At 36.9% G+C, this 14,686-nt stretch overlaps 1 long non-coding RNA gene across 1 annotated transcript in view; it reads left to right on the top strand.

The window, feature by feature from the left end:
- Positions 1 to 13,551, top strand: part of LOC105504304 — a 131,376-nt gene extending 117,825 nt beyond the window's left edge. Inside the window, exon 3 of the long non-coding RNA XR_001000592.1 lies at positions 12,976 to 13,551. This is a non-coding gene — a long non-coding RNA (uncharacterized LOC105504304). The remainder of the gene's footprint in view (positions 1 to 12,975) is intronic.
- The last annotated feature ends 1,135 nt before the right edge of the window (positions 13,552 to 14,686 follow it).

The following is a 14,686-nucleotide window of genomic DNA, read 5'->3' as shown; positions in this document are numbered from 1 at the left end:
GCCACCTCGCCCGGCTAGTTTTCTGTATTTTTTAGTAGAGACGGGGTTTCACCGTGTTAGCCAGGATGGTCTCGATCTTCTGACCTCGTGATCCACCCATCTCGGCCTCCCAAAGTGCTGGGATTACAGGCTTGAGCCACCGCGCCTGGCCCGTATCTTCTACTCTTTGAAAACATAGCCCTGTGATAACTATTCAGATTAAAATATGATAACTAATACTTGTTTTGTTGATTTAAATAGGGTAAGGTAGGGAAAAGACCCCAAAGACCTTTTTTTTATTAGACCAAAGTGATACAAAAACAATGTGCTTAATAAACTCCGCCCTGGAACCTGGATTCACACCTAGTTTTGTTAAGAGCAACAGGTGATGGGGCTGTGAGCAATGAAGACTGCTGGCAGGCCCTGGCCCTGCTGTCTCTCAGTTGAACTCTTGTTCAGTGTGCTGCTCCAGGACCCATTCTCTGACAAGGGGGATATCCCATTTCCCTAGGATATAAGACAACTCCAAAAAGTTCTTCAATTTTATTACTGTAATCCCTGGATATTTTCTTGTGTCTGTTGAAATCTTGCCTTAGCAACAAATAGCTTCTACCTCCAAAGCTTTTAAATATTGCTAAACTTTATCATGAATAAGTAACAAAACACTGTGATTCATGACAACAGATCGGATCCTCTGTCATCATTTCCCTTAAAATGGATCTTACAAATGACCTATTTTACATATACAATATATGTGAAATATGGTTGTAGTTGCATCAAATTATAAAACTAGATGAGTATTTGATGATGAAGAATGAAAATGCAAGTACTATGAGGTGGAAAACACTCAAGTCATTAGCAGTTGTCACCCTAATAGAAATTACAAGTTAGTTTTATTTTGTCCCTCTTTCCAATGCAATACATTAACTTTCTAATTAAAGTAAATGAAGTGAAGTCAATAGTATGAGAAGAAGTCAAGGGAAACTTCCTTGAGGGGTTTATAGTAAGCAGAATAATGCCCTCTCTCAAAATGCCCATATTCTAATTCTAGAAACCTATGACTATCTTACTCTACATAGAAAAAGGGACTTTACTGATGTAATTAAGGCCCTTGAAATGGGAAGATTACCCTGGATAATTTCGGAGTACCCAATATAATCCCAATGGTCCCTATAAGTGGAATAAGGAGGTCAGAGTCACAGAGAGACCTTTGAAGATGCCACACTGCTGGTTTTGAAGATGAATAAAGGAATGTCTCCATTCCGTAAGACAATGTGGCCTCTAGGAAACAGATTCTCTCCTGGAGTCTCTGGAAGGAAGGCAGGCCTGCCATCATCTTGATTTTAGCTTGGGAAGACCTATTTTCAACTTCTGACCTCCAGAAGTGTAAAATAATACATTTCCATTGTTTTGTGCTACTAATTTGGAGAAATTTGTTTCAGCAACAATAGGAAACTAATATAGAGTTGATATTTGATTTGAATCTTGAAGATTGAATTCAGTAGAACAATCATGGAAAAGAGTACATTCCCATCAAAGGAAACAATAAATGTTAAAGCATAAAGGTTAGAAGGAGAATGTCAAGTTGACTTGCATAAAATGAAGATATATGTGAGGAGATACATGTGTGTGAGGTCAGATTAGGTGATAGAAGGATATTCATGTACTCAAAGAATTTATCTGCTCTTCTAAGGAGTTTGAAAAATGAGGAACTACTGAGAAAGACTTAATTGTATCTACATTTGGGAAAATTTTTTAAATAGCAGTCACAAGAAATGGAGCAAAACTGAAATGCAATGATAGCAGTTAAGATCCAAAGATCCTAATGCCAACCAGGAATGATATTTGATATGACCACCTATATAGGAACACTAGGATGGAGCAAAGGCACAGCTAAGGTGATGGCTGGATACCAAAGGAAAACTTGCTTCTGGTTTTAGGGGATTTGAATATGTCGCAACCGAGCAGACCTGGCAGGATCAGAATAATAACTACTGTACAAGTGTCTTAGAAATATCCTGGCCCCTCCATCACTGCAAAAGAAGATGCACAGTAAGAATTTTCAGTAAATTGGAGATGTTATTTGATAAAATCATTCTTAGAAATACACAATTTAAACTTTACTACTGTCCAAGAAAAACAGACTTATTTGTGACTAGAATTCATGCACATTAGCAGGCAAATCTTTAATTTTCTATTTATCTTAGACTTTTAACTACTTGATCTGTATAGGAGATTAATTCTCTCCATTTTTACACTAATCTAAATAAAGAGTCATTTTGACAAGATTTTAAGCACTGATTAGTCAACAACAACCACTACAACAAGCAATCCCCAGGAAAGCTTTCTATTTTTCATACCTCTGTATATAGGACAATGAGAAGTCATTTATTTTCACCATGTAATAGAGTTTGAATCTTTGACAGGTTTTCTTTTTTGAAGCAATTTACAAGAGCATGAGATACTCAAACGTGCCTTATATCAATTCTTTGTTAAGAAAGCATTTCAAAATATTTACTCACTTGTTTTTCTTGCCTTTGAAGCCCAAATCTTTATTTTCAGTCTTTTGCTGATTTCCCAATATACTTAGGCATAGAGAGAGCATGTGTTGAAATTTCTTCTTAGAACTCACCTATATGAATAAATATATACATAACGATCTGTGTGAATCTTAAATGTGCATTTTGCAAATTATGTGTCAAATACAACATATTATCTGAATATTCTAACCATGTCTTTTTTCTATATAACTCATCAACTTCTTTTCACTCTCAATAGAAGTGAAGACCAGTTATTTGTTAGACCTGAGTTAGTTTGACAAGCTTACATGACTTACAAAGAAGGTACCAATGGAAACAATGTTTTTGTCTCACAGTATATATCCATATCTTTTTCTTCTGCAAATTTCTGTGAACCATTAATAAAATGAATATTTGCAGATATTTTATTCACTGAAAGAAATTGACATTATATTCATTTTGCCTATGTGTAATGACAGAGCTATAATAAAATAAATTAAGACATACTGTGATTATTTCAATATGATGCTACCATGATACTGGTGTAAAAGTATTAAGACTGGAAATTGAAATTGAAAATATGTGAGGACCATGTCTGATCAGTAGAAATGTAAATAAACAATTATAAAATGTAAAATGATATGAAAATAAATGATTACATAAATGCTATTCATTTTCTGTGAAGAAACAATTAAGAACTTTCTTTTTCTAAATAGAAAATAGATTGATAGTATAAATCTTAAGACAATGTTAGTAGATGCCTTTAAAGCTAAGGATAATCCGCTGAAAATTACAGAAAGATAGCCCTGTTTCCCTCATCATCCCAGCTAAAAATAGCCGAAGTCCTACATATAAGTGAGGCTGTCCTGGACAAGAATGCATAGTTGGTCTGCCTGCTGACCATAGACACATGCGTGAATTATCTGACAAGCCCAACCCACAGCAGAATTCCAAATTAAATACATGCTTGCTTTTTAGGCCACTAAGTTTTGGGGGAGTCATTGTGGTAATAAAGAATTTATACAGAAATTAATACCGAGGAAAAGTGATACTATAACACCTAAAATATATGGTGTTGACTTTTGGAACTAGGTGGCAGAAAGAAGATGACAAAATGGCAAGCAAAGTCTTAGGAAAGCCTAAACAAAAATGGTGAGAAAATTATGATAAGTCTGGTAAAATGGACACATGCTATATAACAGCAAATGAATCTGTTTTTGAAATTGGTTAAGAAGAACTTCAGGTAGACTACTGAAAGTGTCATCTGGCCTGCACAGCAAAATACACTATCATTAGAGTGAAAAGGCAACCTACAGAATAGGAGAAAAATTTTGCAATCTACCTATCTGACAAAGGTCTAATATCCAGAAATTACAGGGAACTTAAATATATTTACAAGAAAAATACAACCCCATCAAATAGTGGGCAAAGGATATGAACAGACACTTCTTAAAAGAAGACATGTACATGACCAACAAACATATGAATAAAAAGCTCAGCATCACTGATCATCAGAGAAATGCACATGGGCTTGATAAGTAGTTGGAATTAAGTCTAGATAGAGAAGTTTATCACTAAAATAATCATAGGTATTGTTTTTATAATTAGAGTTGAAAGAAATCAGATTCATAGAAAACCTAAAATGTTTTAAAGGGAGTTATATAGGAAGAAGTGTTGCCAGATTAAAAATTAAGCTATTTGAAAAATAAAAAACCTTCTGGGATTTCAACTTTTTTTGGCCAAGAAAGAACTAAGAAAGTTCCTCAAAGGCCCTGTTTTCTAGTGATGTCTTTAGAGTGGCCAAGGAGGCAAGGAAATGAGAGTAAAGTTGACTTGAACAATGTAGGGGTTAGAGGTGCCAATATCCGCATGGTCAAAAGATCTATGTATACATTTGACTCTCCACAAATGTAATTACTAATGACCTACTCTTGACCAGAAGCATTACCAATATCATGTATAGTTGATTAACACATTTTTGTATGTTATATGCATTATATACTCTATTCTTACAATACCGTAAGCTAGAGAAAAGGAAATGTTAAGAAAATCATCAGGAGTAGAAACTATATTTACTATTCATTAAGTGGAAGTGGGTCATCATAAAAGTCTTCATCCTTATTGTCTTCATGTTGAGTAGGCTAAGGAGAAGTAGAAAGGGGTGGTTTTGCTGTCCCAGGGTGACATGATGGAAGAAGAGGAGGAGGTAGAAAAAGAGGCAGGGGAGGCAGGCACACTCAGTGTAACTTTATGGAAACATATTGTAATTTCTGACTTTTTGCTTTTTCATTTCTCTAAAAATATTTCTATACAGTAATAATTCTTCTTCCACCATTTGCTTTAGTATCAGTGCCATTATCAGAGAAGGATTCTTGTCATAAAAGAAGTCAAAAGCAGTCTTAGCAGTCTTGAATAATCAAATCTTTCTTCCATCTAATTGTCCAATGTCAGTTTGCTTTCTGGCACTGCTTCTTCTATGCCTTTTCTTCATCATCTAGCACTGGTTGGGAAGCACTCAATTCCATTGAGTCATATTCTGTTATTCCTCTGTTGTGATGTCTATTAGGTCTTTAATTTCTCCAGAACCCAGATCTGGAAACCCTTCATCTTTCACGCTTTTTTTTTTTTTTCCTTTTTGCCATATTCACAATCTCTTTCATAATTTTCTTGTTGGCTCTGTTATAAATCTTGTGAAGTCATGCACAACATCTGGATACTTCTCTCCAGCAGGAATTTATTTTTTGGGGGTTGGTGGCTTTCATGGCCTTTTCTATAACAATGATGACATCTTTAATAATGTAATCCTTCCAGACTTTCATGACATTCTCTCTATTGGGCTTCTTTTCCATAGAATTGACAATCCTTTTCATAGAGTACTGTGTGTAGTGAGCCATAAAGGTCCTTACAATGCTCTGATCTAGAACCTGAATTAGAGATACTGAGTTTAAGAGCAAGTAGACCACTTCAACATCTTTGGCATTGAATTTATGGAGTTCTGGGTGGCTAGGGATGTTGTTCAATACCAAAAGTACTTTAAAAGGCAGTCTCTTACCTGCAAAGTGCATTCTGACTTTAGGGAAAAATATAGATAGAACAACTCCAGAAACAAAACAAAACAAACAAACAAAAAAAACCCTTCTTATTCAGGTCTGCTTGCTGTGCAACTAAAAGACTGGCAGCTGGTGTTTATCTTTTCCCTTCAAGGTTTGAGAGTTAGCAGCTTTATAGATTATGGCAGTCCTAATCATAAACCCCACTGCATTTGCACAAAAATATTGGGTAAGCCTATGCTTTCTGTCTTAAATCTTGGTGCTTGCTTCTCTTTCTTACTAATACATAGTCTTTGTGGCATTTTTTTTTTTTCAAAAATGAGGCACTGTTGTCTACATTAAAAACCAGTTTAGGCAGATATCCTTTCTCCTCGATGATTCTCTCAGTGGCACCTGGGAACTTGTCTGCTGCCTCCTGGTCATCTAAGATAAACCTGATATCTTAACATTTTTAAAGCTAGCCCTAGCCCTCTTTCTAAAATCATCAAACTATCCTTTGCTGGCATTAAATTATCCAGCTTTAGATCCTTCACCTTCCTCCTGCTTTAAGTTGTCATACAATGGATTTTTCCTCAAATCATATTAGATTCTTATAGGGATTGCCTTTCTCATGCAATCCTGCACCCACACAAAAGCTACATTTTCAATACAAGATTAAAGAGTATTTTGAAAAAAGTATAAGATTTTCATGACTGCTTGTACATTTGCAGTGAGGGCTTCACAAATTTCCTTTTCTTTCTTTATAGTAGCCCTTACCCTGGATTCATTTATCTTGAAATGGCAGGTAACCACAGCCACAGACCTCAATATACAGTTTACACTGAGCAATTCAGTTTTGTCATGTAATATCATGACTTTTCTCTGGTTCTTTGGAGCCCTTGCAGCATCACTAGTGGCACTTTGTTTTGAGGAAAGTCAGGGACCCTGAACAGAGGTACTGGCTGGAACCATGGCAGAAGAACATAAATTGTGAAGGTTTCATGGACATTTATCAGTTCCCTACTCTTGTAATTTCTTATGCCTGTCTTTACTTTAATCTCTTAATCCTGTTATCTTCATAAACTGAGGATGTACATCACCTCAGGACCACTATTGTACAAATTGATTGTAAAATGTGTGTTTGAACAATATTGAAACAGTGCACCTTGATAAAGAATAGAATAACAGCTATTTTCAGGGAACGAGGGAAGATAACCATAAGCACTGAATGCCTGTGGGTTTAGGCAGAACAGAGTCATATTTTTCTTCTTGCAGAGAGCCTATAAATGGATGTGCAAGTAAGAGAGAGATTGCTGAATTCTTTTCCCTGCAAGGAATACCCTGGGGAAGGAATGCATTCCTAGGAAGAGGTCTATAAATGGCTGGTCTGGGAGTGTCTGTCGTATGCGGTTGAGATAAGGACTAAAATATGCCCTGGTCTTCTGCAGTACCCTCAGGTTTACTAGGATTGGGAAATTCCAGCCTGGTAAGTTTTGGTCAGACCAGTTCTCTGCTCTCGAACCCTGTTTTCTGTTAAGATGTTTATCAAGACAATACATGCACAGTGGGACATAGACCCTCATCAGCAATTCTAACTTTGCCCTTTGCCTTGTGATCTTTATTGCCCTTTGAAGCATGTGGTCTTTGTGACCTACTCCCTGTTCGTACACTCCCTCCCCCCTTTTCTTTTCATTTTTCTTTTCTTTTGAGACAGAGTCTCGCTCTGTCGCCCAGGCTGGAGTGCAGTGGCGGGATCTTGGCTCGCTGCAAGCTCTGCTTCCCGGGTTCACGCCATTCTCCTGCCTCAGCCTCCTGAGTAGCTGGGACTACAGGTGCCCACCACCACGCCTGGCTAATTTTTTGTATTTTTAGTAGAGATGGTGTTTCACTGTGTTAGCCAGGATGGTTTTGATTCCCCGACCTCATGATCCTCCCACCTCGGCCTCCCAAAGTCCAGGGATTACAGGCATGAGCCACTGCACCCAGCCCCTTTTAAAACCCCTAATAAAAACTTGCTGGTTTTGCAGCTCAGAGAGCATCACAGACCTACTGACAAATGATATTGCCCCCAGAAAATTCCTCTCTCTGTACTCTTTCTCTTTATTTCTCAGATTGGCTGATGTTTAGGGAAAATAGAAAGAACTTATGTTGAAATATTGGATACCGGTTCCCCTGATAACTTTGTATACTCCCATGGTGGTCATCAGTGCTTATGGTATTGCACTAAGCAGAATGAAAAGTTTGTGAGAACTTTGAGATCACTTTTTACTGCAATACACAATTTATTGGAGAGACAACTTGCTCCTGTGGAGATGATTAATGTCACAAGGTGTTTTGAGTGGATACTCACAACACGTGAGCTCACCATAATAGCAACTGGAGGTGACTAAAAAAAATTACATTCATACAGTATGTACCACAGTTAGTAACATAGTTATGATTTAATACTAGATCTTTACATTCATTAACATTTCTGTCCACTGCAAATGGCACCATGCACAGTTGGTGTTTGTGTCAGTAGTTTCAATCAATTTTAACTTTTTATAATTGGTATGTGTATACTTTATGGTGAGCAAATTTTAAAATAAACAAGTATCTACATATATTTTATGCATTCATGACATACACATATTTTTCTTATTTTTTTTTATTTCCAGGCTACATGGTTCATCTGAGTTTTTTAAATTATCACAAATGTCCAAAGCCTTTTCTAAAGTTATTGAAAAAAAAATCTGCTTAAAAGTGGACCCATGAGGTTCAGACTCATGTTGTTCAAGGGTCAACTGTAGTCTCAACTGGCAAAGTTAAGAAAGAAAACACAGGTAAAATCAAAATCCACAGAGAACAATTAACTTGAAAATGTCCAGATTATAAAACAAAACCAGTACTTAATTAAGGACTATTTCCCACTCACAGAGTAGGAAATTTGGCAATATTTGCTCAGTAAGATTTCAGAATGCTGTTGGTCAGTGACTACTGTTTCATTAATTCTTTTCCAAATGAGAGTATTGGTTATAGTTATCATGCTTCCTTTCTACCTTTGTATGTTAGGAGAATGTGGGACACATAATTGTCTTTTTGGTCCTTTAATCTCTGCATCAAGAGGAACCATATCAGGACCTGATATAAAATTTCAAGCTTTATGGAGCAATTTCAAGCTTCATGCTGCAATTGGATAAGACTTTGGGGATCTTGGGAGGGGCTGAGAGGATTTTGCAAGTGGAAGTGATATGACTAGTTGTGGCAGAAGGTAGAGTAATTGTATACTGATGATCAAGAAATGCCCACAAGTCTTCACTCTACCCTCTCCTCAGGGCCTTTGCAATGTGACTTTATAATTCCTCCCATCAAGAACCCCTTAAATTTGCGGCATTTTTTTCCAAAATGGGACTCTGTGGTCTACATTAAAATCCTTATAAATGTCTTATAATTGCCATTTATCTACATGTCTAATTTTATGCCAGTTCTATACTGCCTTAGTTACTGTTGCTTTGTAGTACATTTTAAAATTTGGAAGTGTGAGTCCTCCAACTTTGCTCTTCTTTTCCAAGATTATTTTGGATATCTAGTGTTGAGTTGCTGTCTATTGTTAAAAGTAGAAACAAAACACATGTCATTGGCTTTGGACATAAGAGGTGTTTGTTGCTTTCCCTGTAAATATGAACATGTTTAGCACAGTGCCAGCTACATTTTATGCACCTAGTAAATGTTTATCCCCATTTATGTCTGCTTTCTCTTCACGCACAAAGGAATATCCTACAGTGTAAGATAAATTTTGGCAGCTATTAAATATTTTCTGTGTGCATATTTTAGATCATAGGATTTTCTATCTTTCAATGCAGTATATGGGAATAACCTCTAATGAAACACATGAGATCACAAAGTTAATACACAGTGATCTTAGTAAAACATGGTGGAAACTTAAATCATCTGGTCTAGCTGTATAGCACTTCATGTAACAATGCAGGGCCACATATGCACAGTGTTTCAAGCTAGGAATGATGATATCTGACAAGTTAGGTTGCTTTGCTTGTTGATATGACGATCTCGAGAGAGCTGTCAGGCACTTTATGGCTGATGAACTGTAGAGCAGCCTGTGCTTCTCTGACTGTGTTTTTTCCTGTCTGGGATGTGGGGAAATAACAGAGACATAAACCCCCGGAACCTCTATTTAGTGGCCTGGAACACTGAGTTTTTTTGTAGGCTATTTTCTGGGTATTGCTGAAATTTCCCATAGAAAGCAAGAGCCACTAAAATCACTTCTCTGTCTGCTAAAGGGATTTTCTCATTCTTTAGATCCCTTCTCTCACCTCCACTTTTTTGGTCAACATCCCTTTTTGAATTTTCTCCTCTTTCTTGAAGGGTTACTTATTATAATTACATCTTTCATTAGACATTGTTATGCTCTTCTTCCATATCCTTATGGCTACAAATTTCCTGACTCTCTCTGACATTCTTGCCAGATCATCTTTTTTGCAAAGGTTTCCCAAACTGGTGTAATTATAATAAAATCTGAAGAAGAGGGTGACGATTTTAGAGAATAGTTAGACACCAAATATAATTTTAAGTAACTGTTGTATTCTAGGCATTCTGTTAGCTACAGAAGACACATCCATTAACAAGATGGATATCTCCTTTTCCACACTATTAAACAAATACTTATATATGTAGTAAGTGCTGTGAAAAAGTGCATGTTTCTGTTGGGAGTAGCATTTGGCCAGAGATATCTAGAGGAAATTGAGACTTGAAGAACAAATATGGGAAGGTTGATGGAAGGAACATTCCATCCAAAGGAAATAATGTATGGAAGCCCTGAGGTGGGAGAAAACACACCCTGTTTGAAGATCTAAGATAAATTCTATATTACTGGAACTTAGAAGAAAGAAAGAAAGAAAATGAAGTTGTGCATTTGGAAGGAGATACATGAAGTCAGTCTTAGAGACCACTGTTAGGATTCTACCCTAATGTCTAGGGGAAGATTGATGGTTCATCCATAAGATTGGCATGAAGGAAGTGACATTTTCAAAAGATGCATCTATGGATTGGGGATATATTGGAAGGGGGCAAGTTTGGTATGTTTAGAAGATCATTTCCCAAATCTAGTGGACAAATTGAAGTGATATGTGTGTCATGCAAGGAAGTATAAAGAAAAATAAATTAATTTATTAACTCTTGAAAGATGGAAACTACAAATCTCGAGGTTCTGGGAGAAGAAGACATGGATAATGACATGTTGGTTGTAGCCTGAGAAAGTAGGGGTTTGTAGAAGTTAGACATGCCATACTGTTGATATTCCAGAATGCCAGAATGAGAAGGATGTGTGTATCACTCTAGGCAGGTGGGGTTATTAACAGTTTGGGGCATGTTAAATTGCATGCCTGAAATAATACTTTACGAAGGGAGAGCACACACTTCATAACATTCCTAAATATTAAAGTCTATTGAGTTTAAGCTCTTGCTAAGTTAGGAATATTTTTGCCTGCCTGATCTCATCTTATACTGGACTTCAATCAAATGGATTCTTCATTTGGGTAATAAAACTCAGTCTGTTGCTTGTAAAATTTGAGCACACATCCTCACAAGTTGTAGACTGAAGAAGGAGACAGCATGAGCCAAGGTCCTTGAAGAGAATCCGAAGGTTGATGACTGAGCAGCCTCTGCAAAATACATTAATTTCTATTTTTACCTCCAGATGGAACCTTGAAAGGCAAGGCCACAGGACAAGGGATGAGCCAGAGCAATGCCCTTTACTGACATAGCTTGGGAGTCACGACCGTGGACTCTTAATAAACCTGTCATGGTGATTTTCATGTGTTGATTCTCTGGGATAAAGCACAAAATTTAAAGGCAACTCCATGTCATTTTATGAGGAATGAGGGAGTGGAGAAGGTTTGGGAAGAAAAAACAAAAAGGTGCCAACCCATGTATTTTAACAGTCAAAGGAAGCAGCTTACTTTTCCCAAGTGAAGTGTAGCTGGTGGATAGCCCTTTCTTGTGCGTTTGTGCTGCTGCTTTGCCTTTTGTGGTAGAGAAATAACTTGGATTCAGGAGATTCATATGCTCATGGGATCCACAAAGCTTGTTTTGATGAGACTCTACTGTTTAACCCAGCAAGGGTAGGTAGCCAATATTGCTTGCTTTCCTGTCTTTCCCGTGCCTCCTCTTGGTTCTTGGAAACAGACTAAGAAGTTATAATTTTGTTCCCTAAATGCTTCATGCCTGTTTTCCTGCTGTCTGTTATACATATATGAGTCATTTTCCAAATGTTTAAAAGACAAAAATATTGTGTCAGAGCTCATTGTAGTACCCTGAAATTCCTTGAAGAGACCGAAGTCTCTAATGGAAATTGCTCTGAAACAGGAACCTTGATAATAGCTTTCTATTATAGTTCACTTTGTCACTCACTGGCTGCAGGAACCCGGACAAGCCAATATGTGTCTTCAGGCTTCAGTTTCCAGACCGTGTGCAATATAAAGCATGGATTGGATGATCTCTAATCATGTTTTTATGACTTTTTTGGTTGTATGAAGAACTCACTGTTAGATATACTCAAAGACTATAAACATGTTAATACAATGGTTATCACTCCAGAGCTATTGATGAAAAGAAATTAGGAGGAAAAGTGAAAAAGGAGAAAGAGAAGGACAGAGGAAATGCCAGACTTTAGATGATGTGACTCATTTTAATACTTGAACTGTATTTGAGCCAAATAAGAAACTTCATTTAGGTTGTTGCATCAGTCAGCTTAAGCTAGATTGTGCTGCAGTAACAAATAATTGATTATCAGCATCATGAAACAATAATTTGTTTTAAATTCACATTTCATATCCAGCATGGTTTGGTTGGTCTTGGCTCTGCTTCATATTTAGTCATTTCTGGGCCTGGGCTTACAGAGCAACCTCCACCAGGGATATACCATTCTTGAATCAAAGGCTACAATAAAATCACATGAGTGCTCTTAGGCTGCTGGTGGGAAGTGGCATGTTTCACTCGCATTTCCATTTTATTGGCTGAAGCAAGTCACCAGGGCAAGCCTGACATCAGTGGAAGCAGGAAACACAATCATCTTACAACCATAGTAAGAAACATTTAGGATCAATAATGCAGTTGAGTACAGTAGCATTTTTATGAAAACTGAACAAAATTTAGTGGCCCCATCAAGGGAAGTAAGGACATCTGACCATAGATGTGCTAACCAAAGTCAAACTGTAGTCTACAGAACCATCATTATTGATGATCCATGGAGAATTTGTTCCAAGACCCCATCAGATACAAAAATTCACAGATACACAAGTCTGATATAAAATGACATAGCAATTGCATATAACCCATGTACATCCTTTCACATACTTTAAATCATCTCTAGATTACTTATGATATCTAATACAATGTAAATGCCATGTAAATAATTGTTATATTGTATTTTTTTTTTCTCTTTTTTGAGACAGGTCTTGCTCTGCCACCCAGGCTAGGAGTGCAGTAGAGAGAATACAGTTCACTGCAGACTCAACCTTCCAGGCTCAAGCAATCCTCTGACCTCAGCCTTCCAAGTAGCTGGGACTACAGGCACACTCCACCATTCCCAACTAATTTTGGTATTTTTTGTAGAGACGTGGTTTTGCCATATTGTCCAGGCTGGTCTTTTACTGTTGAATTACTATCTTTTATTGCTTTTGTTTTTGAATATGTTTGATTCATGGTTGAGTCCATGAACATGGAACCATGGACCCAACAATAGTACTTAATGTCTTTCTAACACAGCTACCTTAGGAACTCTGGAAAAATTGTATGCCAGCCAAAGCAATGGAACAACCATATTCTACTCACTGGATTGTCCTCAACTGTTCAATAATACCTTCCAAACCTGTTCCTGATTTCCTCCCAACATGCAATGACTCCATTCTCATTGTGCTCTTACCTGTTTCACTTAGTGGGATGATTTCTGTTCAAAAATATGTATGATTTTTAAAACTCAGAGTTTCATAGCTCTTAAAAGTTGTATAAACCACTGTATTTATTCGATACATGTGGGTGAATTTGGCTTCCTACAAAGCAATAACGAATCTTCCACATATGAAGGTTACTGTTTCTGCAGATGGAAAACTGTGTAACTTGCTTCTCACATCATTGTTTTCATTTTGCAAGATATGAATTTCTTGAATATTGATGTCACCTACAATACATAAAAATTAAAATAATTTAGGGCACCTTAGCTTGATAGCATTCTAAAGATATAAACAAGCTACTTGGTTTAATGAGGGAAAAATACTGGTCTAAAGGAAAATGGACTGACAGCTTTGTTACATATTAAAAATCAACCAATAACTGTCTTTTAGTGTTGTTGGTGGTAGTTATTTTGTTTTTTAAGTAGGAAACACACAGATACACTCTAAAAATCATTCTTAGTAGAAGTCTTTAGTATCATTTTACTTATAGATATTAAGTATAAATCCTCCACTAAATCTGTGTTAAAATATAATATTCTTTTATTTGTCAATTAATAATTTGTAATGATCAGAAAGTAACCATTTCTAAAGCAGTTCTCTAGACAAGGTAAACTTGTAAACCACTATTAGATGCTTTTGCTCCTTCCTCTGTGTCACGTGATATTAAAAAAGACTGACCTGGGTGTGGTGGCTCACACCTGTAATCCCAGCAATTTGGGAGTCCAAGGTTGGCAGATCACCTGAGGTCAGGAATTCGAGACCAGCCTGACCAACATGGAGAAACCCCATCTCTACTAAAAACACAAAATTAACCGGATGTGGTGGCACATACCTGTAATCCCAGCTACTCGAGAGGCTGTGGCAGGAGAATCGTTTGAACCTGGGAGGTGGAGGTTGCAGTGAACCGAGATCACGCCATTGTACTCCAGCCTGGGCAACAAGGGTGAAACTCTGTCACAAAAAAAAAAAAAAAAACCCCAATAACAAGGTTTTCTTGGGACATGTACCATTGTGCTAAATCTTCCATTGATGAACATATTGCAATCTTTCCACTGTTGCTTCACTTCTCAGCTTTTTATGCAGATACATTTTTTAAATTATCAGCAGACAAAATATGTCTCATCCTTTTCCTATTTATTTATATTCTTTTCATTTGCCATTTTTCAGTATTTGGAGTATGCTGCCCATGAGTCCCACATTACAGACAGGCTCA

This window comes from Colobus angolensis, unplaced genomic scaffold (assembly GCF_000951035.1).
Source record: "Colobus angolensis palliatus isolate OR3802 unplaced genomic scaffold, Cang.pa_1.0 Scaffold91, whole genome shotgun sequence".
Lineage (NCBI taxonomy): Eukaryota > Metazoa > Chordata > Mammalia > Primates > Cercopithecidae > Colobus > Colobus angolensis.
This window is presented reverse-complemented; position numbering and strand designations above follow the sequence as displayed.